General features: G+C 35.0%; 1 protein-coding gene across 2 annotated transcripts in view; it reads left to right on the top strand.

Moving 5' to 3' along the window:
* Positions 1-1,359: 1,359 nt before the first annotated feature.
* The window catches only part of LOC129719491 (mucin-2), an 80,366-nt gene continuing 70,060 nt past the window's right edge, over positions 1,360-11,665 (top strand). For both annotated transcript variants that reach the window (XM_055671008.1, XM_055670905.1), the window contains exon 1: positions 1,360-1,937. The gene's annotated coding sequence lies outside the window, so the exon portion shown is untranslated. The remainder of the gene's footprint in view (positions 1,938-11,665) is intronic.

Below are 11,665 nucleotides of genomic sequence, written 5' to 3'. Positions count from 1 at the left end.
TTTAGCATGTCGCAATATGCAGTATGGTTGCGCTAAGAACACTTATAGCGCATTTCTTTATTCCACCAGCTCACTTCGTTTTGACCTGGAAGCGCACTAACTGCTGTCAAACCCTTTCTTTATTCGCTCGATTTCGACCCAGTTTTGACCTGGTTTGCTGCCCGAAGCGCACTGTAAAATTTGTCAGCTTCAACCCACTACCGCACGTTCTTAGTTCGTAAACAATTATCTGGCATCTCTTTCTTACTTGCGTCGTAAATCGCGATACCGTTTTTCTTTATTGCTCGGCATATTTGCCCGGACGCAGTGGAATAAAGAAATTCGCTATTAGCAGCCAATGATTTGATAAAATCGATAGTTTTTCAGCTCCTATCGACATTATCGCAAAAAGAAGGATTGCCGTTTTTCAATGTGGAAATTTTGAGCAATCGTAATTTGTATATTATCGACAGTCAACCTGAAGACAGAAAGGTACTTTGGTGAGGGAGAGTTCAAGTACGGACGTAACGATGATGAGTCGTGGTATATGAGTTGTTTAGTAGGAAATAAAGTCGATTTTAATAAATAGTTGCTACACATGATATATATGTTATTAAATATTGAAGAAGGTCAATCCAACAGTATTCGCTGATTTTTATTTCGTGTATCTTTTTGTAGTACACCATCTCCATTTTCTACCAGTATTCGTGACGTCTGACATAATTAGGAATTATTTCTTATTTCACTTGTAAAACCCTGGATTTTTAATTATATATAAAAAAATAAAATCAGTGCCAATAGCAATGATTTCGATTCAGAAAATTGAGGTATTATTTATTTAACAAGTAGAAACATTCATTGGAAAGTTTTTAATTCCTTTTTAATTTACAACAAAACAAAACTACAGTGCGTGATATAATTCTAGCCAAAATATATCTTTCGTTTCGTTCACACTTGTGAAATTTGATCACAAGCAGACATTCAACCGTCCGCTAAAATTTTCCATCAATTTTGAGAGTTAAATATATAAACACGAAAATGTTCCTAATTGTGAGAGTGTTACACACCTTAATGATACTGGGAACACTGCATTTGGGAGCCACCTATAGCGTCTGAAATACGCCTACATGTAGGCTCGCTGTTTGTTTAATGTACCCCAATCGTCTTATCGTTACCAACCTTGCTGAACAAAGCAGACGCCAGTTTCAAAATGGCGTTCACCAATCAATTCCCACAATGTATACAAACACATCGATCCACTGCCATTGCCAACTGCTTCAAGTTGATTTCGTTTACCGTGTAGTGGTGCGGTGGCACGAGAGAAAGCACCAACTAGTGCTGTGCGCTTTTGACAGCCTGTACAGTGTAATATCGCACGCACACAACCATACAGCAGCCCCCGTGTGCGAGCGACCTGAGCTGGTTTGGTTCCGAGTAGCACTCGTAGTTTAATCGTTAAATTTACCTTGTAATCCAGTGTTCCGGAAATCGAATGTCCGCGCGGTGTGTAGTTAAGTGACCCGGGCGCGCGATGTGGATCGAGTTGGTCAGTTTAGTGTACCGGAAGCGGTCGAAAAATGCGCTGAAAAAGTGAGCCTTCGTATGTTTCATCGTAGTGGTAGAAGCACCAGGTTCTCTTGATTTTTTTTTCGTTGTGAAAGGAAAAAGCAGCACAGCTTCACCCAGTGAGAAAGTGGTGTGTGGTATCACCGTGAAACGGTGAGCCAGTGAGCGCTGAATGGAGCTGCTGCAGCCAGTGGTAAAGCAAGCGAAGAAATCCGTGCAGAGTGAGTGGTGAGATTTGTCTGGCTGGTTATTTTCTGCTATCATACTACATTATATTGTACTAGTGCTGCACCACTACAAATACCGTTGGTGCTGCATTCGAGAATGATGTGTTCGGTGCAGGAAAAGAAAAATGAAATTACATTCATTGAATAGCGGTGTAGACGAAAAAGGTGCGTGAAATGTTATGGTTTTATTTACGAAAATGTTATCGACAATGAACTTGTAACTATTTCTTTGCATTAGATGTGTTCAAGATGACATTAGTTTGAGATGTAATTCATTTTTACTAACTGTATTGTTATTGTTCACCAAGCCACAGTTTGCAAACAGTAATAAATCTACATATTAGGTGTATGTTAATAGCGCATAGCGAAAAAGTTAACGGTTAGATGAATAAAAGAGAGATTTCAAGAGCATATCTATCTTTTCACCGTTAAATGTACTTTGTTAAACAATTAACTGGTTGGCGACCAAACAGATAAATGCTCTTGATTTTTGGAGTGATTCATTCGCAAAATTTATCGCAACATTGTGTCATTATGTACTTACTCATGTTTACAAAATGATAAACCAAATAAAATTTTCTAAACATGTTTTTCTCGGGATTCGTTCGACCCCACCATCTGAAGAGGAAATCAAAGTCAGTCATAAGGTAGTCCTAGGATTTCTTATGACGTATATGCTTTTTACATTCTTTATAATTCCAGTTCAAATGTTCGTAATTTCTAATAGTGAAAGGATATTCTTTTAATAGAGAGTGCCCATTAGGGTGTCCTAAAAAAATCGATGCTGAAAAAGTCAAGGTGCTCAGCCCTAAATAGAAAGATAATGTTATGTATAGAATTTTTGTAGAACATTTCGACTTTCTAAAAAGTTGTTTTCAGGTTGCCCAAACATGATTTTTGGATTCAACACTGATAATGATTCTGAATAATTATTATGATAATGTGTATGATTTTAATAAAAAAATGAAATGGTTAGCAACAGTTTTTTGAATGTAATTCAATGGAATGTCAGGAGCATGAATGATTATGAAAAATTTGATGAGGTTATTTCGTAACTGAATGTAAAATTAGAATAGACGTTATTATTTTAGGTGAAACTTCTTTGAAGAAGGAGAATAGCAAAGTTTTCAATATTCCAGGTTATCGGGCATTTTTCTCATGTCATGATGACTCCTCCGGTGGATTAGCAGTATATGTAAGGAGTTCGCTGCAACACAAATTAATTGATAATCAAACAATTCATGGCCTTCACCATAAACATATTTAAAGAAATAATCGGAACCACTTGTATAACGTTATTGGTGTTGATCGTCCACCTTGCTTCGATCTCAATGAGTAATAAGATACAAAAACTTGTTAGAATCGTATTGCTATGTGTGCACGAATACCTTTCCTACACGTCCTGCAAGTGTGGATATTTTAGATCATTTCATCTGCTCTATCGACCTTGCTGGACAATTGCGGAATTACACTATATTCAATGATTTTAGTGGCCATCTTCCGCTTATTTCATCGCTGCCATTGAATAATGCAAATAGACAGCAAGAATTGAAAATAAATATCGTTGATCACATAAAACTCCAAAACCAATTTTCTTCTTTTCTAGCCAATTTTCTTATGTTTGATAATGTTGAAGCTACTCTTAATAAACTAATTGAAACTTATAATAAGATCTTAACTGAGTGTACTAGGTCTTTTAGCAAACAAGTCAGATCAAAGGGTGATATCTGTCCTTGGATGACTTACAACCTTTGGCGGTTGAAACAGATAAAAAATAACTTTCTTGAGAGAGCCAAAAGTAATCCTAATGATAGTCACATCAAAGAAACGTTGAAACATCTGAACAACTGAAACATCTCAAAAAAAAAAAAGCGTTGAAAAAGGCAATACAGTCATACCTCGATACAAGGCAACCTCGATATAACGTAACTCGATATAACGAAACTTTTACCTCGATATAACGTAACTTTGAAATTGTATTGAAATTGAAAATAAATGATACAGCAACTGTTTTCGGGGTATAAATTGCTTCAAAAAAGTGTTTGTAGTAAGTTTTAAAATTAATGAAACCAATGCGAAAATTGTCGTGGATGGGCATAAAAAAGGCTTAAAAATACTAATAGGTGATGGAAAATAGGTTTTCACGCATCCTTTAGTAACAATTCAGTTTTGCATCAATTAGAAAATTTTTTTTTGCTCGTTGAAATTTTCTCTAAATGGGCATAAGAAAGGTTAAAAAATACTTATAGGTGCTGGGAAATAGGTTTTCACGCATCTTTGAGTAACCTGTGTATCAAGTAAAAAAAAATTTTTTTTTGCTTCTGAAAATTTTTCTAAATGGGCATTAGAAAGGTTTAAAAATACTGATAGGTGATGGAAAATGGGTTTTCGCGCATATTTGAGCAACCATTAACATTCTCGCATAAATTAAAAAAAAATTTTTTTTTGCTTCGATATAACGTAACGACGTAACGAAAAGCTTCTCACCAGCCGATTAGTACATTTTTTGAGCCTTGAGCGCCGACAATGTTTTTACAATTACCAATATGGGTTCTTCCGAGAAGGTTGTGGGACCACAACTGCTATTACCGAACTAATCGATGAGTTGATCTTAGAAATTGATCGTAGATCGTGGGAGGTTTATTTATCGATCATAAAAAAGCATTTGACACCATAGACCATAATATTTTACTTATTTATTTTTTTACGGTATGCGATGAGAGGTATTGCCAACGATTTGATACAAAGCTATCTGTCTGGTCGGAAACAATTTGTTGCAATTAATGGTGTTAGAAGGAAGCAACATAGGCAACATAAATGGTCCCTCAAGGAAGCAACATAGGCCCCTTGCTTTTTTCGATATTTATCAACGATCTAGGAAATTTGAAACTTCTTGAGACATCAAGACATTTTGCGGATGAGACGGCGTTGTTTTATCCTCGTTCTAGTGTTCAATCCGTTGTAAAAGACATAGAATCAGATTTGGGAAAACTCAGAGTATTTTAATGGTAATAATCTGACTAAAACAATATATATGATTTTCCACTCAACACGGAAAAAAATCCTGCAATATCCAGATTAACTTGTCAATAACCTGAATATCGAAAAAGTAGGAAATCTCAAATACTTGGGTTTGCATCTAGACTCTTGCCTCTCATGGGATAATCAAATGCGAATTCAATTTCAATTGTATTTTTCCTATAGTTGTATACTATTGAAGTGTCATAATCCAAATTTTTAGAGCATAACGACAAAATTTGAATTTTCTATGATTTTTCAAAGTGTACTGAGTCAGCGTTTTTTAGCGTTTTTCTTGAAAAAAATGCATTGTTGCGAAATTTGCTGGAGTCTCAAGGGCAACTTGTATCTTGATGACGTCTAAGGAAAAGTTGTCTGTAAAATAGTGGAGAATAAATCCTCATCATTGGATAATGTGTAATCTCGTTGAAATACTCAAAAAAGTTGGGCGGAATCAAAAAATTACGTTTTTTTTGCATAAAACAGCATTTAAAGTTTAGACGGCAAGGTTTAGCACTATTGGCACTAGTTTTAAAAGATATCTTGGAAAAAAATGCTTTAAAATTCATCTAGTCCGATCCTGCGCAGAGTTGCGCAGAGTACCCTTCTTTCGAAGAGAAACAACAAGTGTTCGGCACATATCGGATTTTAAAAATGTAAATTTGAATTGCACACTGCAAGCAGTCAACAGAATAACGAATGGCTCGTATTAGTCTGATAATAACAGCGTTTTCAAACATGTTTCAGTATGATTAATCACACTGTTTTCATATTAACAAGTTTAACCCATCAATATTCCGATATTTAACGCAGTATTAAAAACTAATCATTGTTTATGTTTCGTATCACCAGCACTGAGTATCAAAATCATAATTTAAGTTTGTATCATACCAGTCACATGTGAAAACAATCGTGTAAACACAAACCATGACATAATAAATCGCCTGCTCATTTCTACAGAACAAATAGTGAATTATCATTTTGACGTTAGAAACTGCATTTCGAAAATTCTTCTTGAAGATATTAAAACTGTATTAAAAATGAACACAAAAATGAAGATGAAGGTGGAAGTGAATAAAAAGAAGAATGTGATAAAAAGACGCAATTTAATATAGTCACTTTGAAAAAAACATGTCAAAAGTAATTTTCATCACGAAGCATATTTTTCAATTGATATTTTCTTTATTTTCTCAATAACCTAATAATATTTTTATGTTTTTTTTATGGCATATGAAAGTCTTCCAAGTATCATGCATTTTGTTCTTCAAAAATTGAAACCGACGTAAAATTTTCCTCATATTATATATATATATATATATATATATATATATATATATATATATATATATATATATATATATATATATATATATATATATATATATATATATATATATATATATATATATATATATATATATATATATATATATATATATATATATAAAACATGAAAATTCCCCTGGCGTCGAAAATACACATCTTCATGCAAAAATAACATCAAATTCGGATTCAGCGTCCCAAAATTATATAAAAACCATGTATTTTCCATGATTTGAAGACATTTTTTTCGCTTGGGCAGCATTTGTATGGAGTCGCCCCACTGTGAGGCGGACAGATAATTCAGTACCAGTCGGTAATTGAAGATACTCGTGGAATGTAACATTTTTCTAACCGGGACGTCAACTTTATCGAACATATCGAACATAAAGCGGTTTTGAAACATATCGTGAAACTTCATCGAATCATTCATCAAAGTTGCGTGAGGTACGTACATACTAGGGTGGGGAATCGTTATATGGAAAAAACGGAACTTGATAGCAAAAAGCCATAACCAATTTTTTTTTGTTCTATTTGGGGCCCTCAACAATCCTAAATTTTTCAGGTTTTGTCTCCGCTTGGCGCATTGCATTTCAAATTTCTATGGAGATTTGTATGAAAAAACCAACTTTTTTTGCATTTTACATTCTAAAGCGCTTAAAATGGCTCAAACCATAGGTTTCATGACTTCAAATGGTAGGTTTTTTATGCCTAACAACTTGGCCGAAGACACTAAAGAGCTAAGGTGTCCCATAAAAATACTAGAGCTGTTAAAAGTTGATTGTCTGCCAACACTGCTAGTGTACCGGCGTCAGTCAGATTTCCATTAGAAGTAACCTCTGAAACACGTTGTAGATTCTACTTACGCCTAGAACATTGACCTAAATTTGTTTGCTTGATCCAGCTGAGTGTATAAACTCGTCACGACAGGTTACTTCTGATGGGAATCCTACTGACGCCGGTACATTGGTATTGTTGGCAGAAGACAAAATTTTCTACATTTGAATCGTCATACTCAACTTCGTCATCCTATCTCTTCAGTGTCTTCTACAAAGTTGTTAGGCATCTAAATTACTATACTTCAACATAATGTAGTGCATTATTGGAGTGTTTTTGAGCTCTTTAGAAAGGTAAATGCATCTCGAGAGAGACTGTTAGTGTCAGTAGGATCGTAGCGCTAGCCCCGCAATTGTCCTGTACACTTAACAGTTGGCTGCGAAGTCTGTGTATAATAAACAGAAGGATTAGTCCCGATACGGAATGTAGTACCAAGGCTTTGCTTTTTAGAAAGGTAAATGCAAAAAAGCAGGTTTTCCCATATAAATTTTCATACAAATTCGAAATGCTTAAATTCAGGGTTGTAAATTCAGGGTTGTTTGGGGCCCCAAAAAGAACCAAAAAACTTGGTTCTGGAAAATCAATCATGTCCCTTAAGCTGGAAGTACAAAGTCAGTAGAACAAAGAGTGAATAGCATGGAAATTTAGTGTTCGTTCGAATGCTTTAAATATGCTATATCGCCGAATCATAATTTCTTTGGAAAATACTCTTGTTTGCTAGCTTAAGAAAATAGCTAGCAGCCAATATACGAAAATTGCATTTTTAGCTACAAAACAGTTATATAACGGTCAAAAACATTTAATGCTACTAAACAACCTGATTTTCATGATAATTTTATTGATTTTTCGAAATTTTTCGAAAATATAATAATGCATGAACAGCTTCAATTTATTCAAACATTTTCCTCTGGAAACAATCAGAATCCTTTTGATACAATTAGATGCCAATCAAATGCTTCCATACTCGAACAGTTTCAATAAACTATGTGCATTTTCCATCAAATACATTTTTTTTTCAAAAATATTGTTCTGCTAGCTCCAGAAAAATGTTAGCTGACCAATTGTCAAAGACAACATTTGCGCGTGATAAACTGCAAAATTTCGAAAAAACAATAAAATTATCATGAAAATCAGTTATTTTTAGGAGCATTAAATGTTTTTGACCGTTATAAAACTGTTTTGTAGCTAAAAATGCTTTGCAGCATATATCTTTGGTTTTACTTGCCAGCTACAGTCCATATGTTATGTGTTCATTTTACTCACGTCGAATGACTGATGGATTCATCTACCAACAACTAAACATACCTGAGAAGTGTTCTCACTAATTTTGATAGTATTGCAAGTTATCTGTTTCATAAACTCACAAATCATCGTTCATTAATCAGGTAGTTGGTGCATTTTTGTATAGAAACCCCCAGAAACATACATACCTAAAACATCACTCTACTCATTTATTTATGAATTGTCAAGTATCGAAGTTTAAATAGCTCATAGTACAAGGTCTAAACTTTAAAAAAAGTATTTGATGATGTGCACCGGTTTGCCTTTTTCTCCCCTATATGCAATTGAATCTGGGAAAAAATTTGATGAAAAAACGCTCTAACTTAGTATAGAACGATTGTAGCAACATGCTGTCATCGAAAGAAACCTGTGTGTTTATGTTGGTCATATTTGTCTAGAACATTGTGGAAAACAATATTTAAAAAGTTATGCCAGAAAATCTAAATTTTAGGGGGTTGACAGCAAAAATGCTTTGTATTTCAATGAATAGACGTCATAGAAATTTGATATCTTCTGCAAAGTTTCATATTTTGAACAGTTCTACAACTTTGCTATAGAAACTATTCATGTATCTTCGCTGTATCAAAAGTTAGATTTTTTTTTTATGATAGTAGGCCATGATCAAAAAATTTTCTGATCAGCATTTTCGTTGTATTTTTGTGAACAATTCTTTTGAAAATTGTCTTTGGCTAACATCAACCGAATAAGCACAAAAGAATTAAGTTCGTCAAATTGCCTGAATCACACTTGAGTTCCATATGCGATTCGCACAGATTCTGTCTATATCGCGGAAACGATTCCGTCACCGAACGAAAGAAGCTGAAGAAAATAAAAAGTCGTCCGAATATATATAAACAAATCTGAAAAACATCATGAAGCAAACTAGGTATTCCGAATTAACTAAAAATGCTCTGGAATCCAAGAAAAAATATAATAAAGAAAATGATATTAAATTTGGTTTAAATGACAAATTTATTCTAACGAGAGGAAGCAGTTAAAAAAAATATTCAATTTCAGCCAAATGGTTGGAGAACGCTTCTCAATGAAAGGAAAGGGCAAAGTAGAAGTTGATTCCAAATTTAGCTCACAGCGTTGAAAGTGCCCCGAAGAGTTACAATAAAGCTTAAAAAAAATGGTTTCGAAACATCTTAAGAAATCTGAAAGTTCTTCTGCTAACGAGAGAAAACAAAAAAAAATAGATCCTATTCCACCTGAAATTCTTGAGAGGTTCTTAACGTGTCTGAAGCACTTTTCCAAAAAAAAAGGTCAAGAAAAAATGATTCCAAATTCATCTCAAATATAGCTGACAATGATTCTTAACCCAGAATATCTCTAGAATTTTTATTACAGCTATTCCTCGTTATAACGTATTTTCCTCCATAATAACGTGATTTTTCAAATTTTTTGAAATTTAAATCAACTTTTGTGTTCTACAGAGCATCAAACAATGCTTGGATGATTAAAAACCTCTTCAAGGAAATTGAGAATGAACATTAGATAGCAGACAGAACATATCATAAAGTTTTCAAATATGTTTGTTGTTTGTGTCATTTATGGTATAATTTCTGTTGTGTCACATGAATCATGTCTCTTAAACTGGAAGTACAAAGTCAGCAGAACAAATAGTTAATTGCATGAAAATTGAGTGCTCATTCGACGCTATATCTCTCGTCGAATATGATGCTCCTTCACTGCTTTGAAAAAAAAAACGTTTTGTTCTGTTAGCTTAAGAAAATAGCTAGCAGAACAATATACGAATTTCCAAGCAATAAACTCCTGTAGAATGGTCAAAAAGAAAAGTTTCATGAAAAGAGCTGTTTTTCATGATAATTTAAAGCTGAGATGTTTTTCATGATAATTTAATCGATTTTTCTAAAAAAATGTGAAAAAATGTATTTATACGTCATTGTATTTTAAAAACATTTTCCTCGGAAACCGATTAGAACTAGTTAAAGGTACCAAGATGTCAATTGTCAAGATGTCAAGATTCGATAAATTTGGTTCATTTTTCAAGAATTTTTTTCCAAAAATATAGCTCTTCCTGCTCACTCTCTTCCTTGCTCTCTCTCTTTCTTCCTTGCTCTCTCTCTCTTCCTTGCTCTCTCTCTCTCTCTTCCTTGCTCTCTCTCTTCCTTACTCTCTCTCTTCCTTACTCTCTCTCTATTTCCTGCTCTCTCTCTCTCTTCGTTACTCTCTCTCTCTTCCTTTCTCTCTCTCCTCTCTCTCTCTCTTCTCTTTCTCTTCTCTCTCTCCCCCTCTCTCTCCCTCTCTCTCTCTCTCTCTCTCTCTCTCTCTCTTCTGTCTGTGTTTTTTTGGGTTTCGTTGATCCATGTTCTGTCCTGTTCCAAATTACGTCAAAACAAATGCATTGTGCAAGCGCATTGTGCACTTCTAATTGAACTGAACTATTTCCAGCCCTAAAAATAACTCGCCGGAAAGGTGGAAGACCAGGTGGATGCGAATGCGGATATGTGATTACGGATGCAGATGTAGATGCGGATGTCAATTTTCATGCGGATATCCGTAGCATCTCTTGTGTTTTATTTTGCTTATTTGACATGACCATGTCCCTCCCCAGTGCAAAAGTTATTTAAGCGAGCAGTGAAAACATGAAGAAAATTTTTTCTACAAAATTTTATGAAGCAATTTTTTTTTTCAAATATCCGCAATATCCGCATTTTTTCAAATATCCGCATTTGCGAATGCGGATGTGAATATCCGTTACATCCCTAGTCTAAATCATGGTTCAATCCAAGTGGTTTCGCTGTCAATGAAGATGTACATACCAGTTTCCCCATGATACAACAGTTTGAGCAAAATTTTGATTCCATTTCTTCAAAAACACCATGGCGATAGAAGGGATGTGTTTTGGCCAGGTAAAGCATCATTACATCACTCCTAGATATATAAACGTTCCTGAACAACCGCTCGACTCCATCGTCATGAAAAATAAATCAGTTTTTCTGTGTAGTAGCTCAGATTCGGTATGCTACCTTACTAGGGATGCGATACCTAGCCTCGCCATGGGGGTGCCGTCTTAGATATAGCTGGCAAGGCACCGCATTTCATGCTTCAGTCGCCCGATCCGGATCAGACCCTGTTGTACGCCGCCCTAACATGGGGAGACAGCCGCGTACGATAACCCCTTCCCAGTCAAAATACGGCTCAAGTTTCTACCGGGGGTTAGTTAACGCTAAGGTCACTCGTACCCCGGTCGGCACCTTGGATGTTGGAATAGGACTTGCTAAACAGAGGTGAATGGGGTCTCACGTAACCAACCAAGCCAGCAGTGTGTTTGGTTGGTCGAGGCGTGCTTGGAATGGGATTGGAATTCTCCCAAGCCTAATTTTAGAGAATTTTAAAGCAAAACATTGACAACTAAAACTTGACAACATTGGCTGTATGGATCACCTATGGTCTGTGCCAAAAGCAGGGAA

The sequence above is a fragment of the Wyeomyia smithii genome, chromosome 1 (assembly GCF_029784165.1).
Source record: "Wyeomyia smithii strain HCP4-BCI-WySm-NY-G18 chromosome 1, ASM2978416v1, whole genome shotgun sequence".
In the NCBI taxonomy this organism is placed as follows: Eukaryota; Metazoa; Arthropoda; class Insecta; order Diptera; family Culicidae; genus Wyeomyia; species Wyeomyia smithii.
This window is presented reverse-complemented; position numbering and strand designations above follow the sequence as displayed.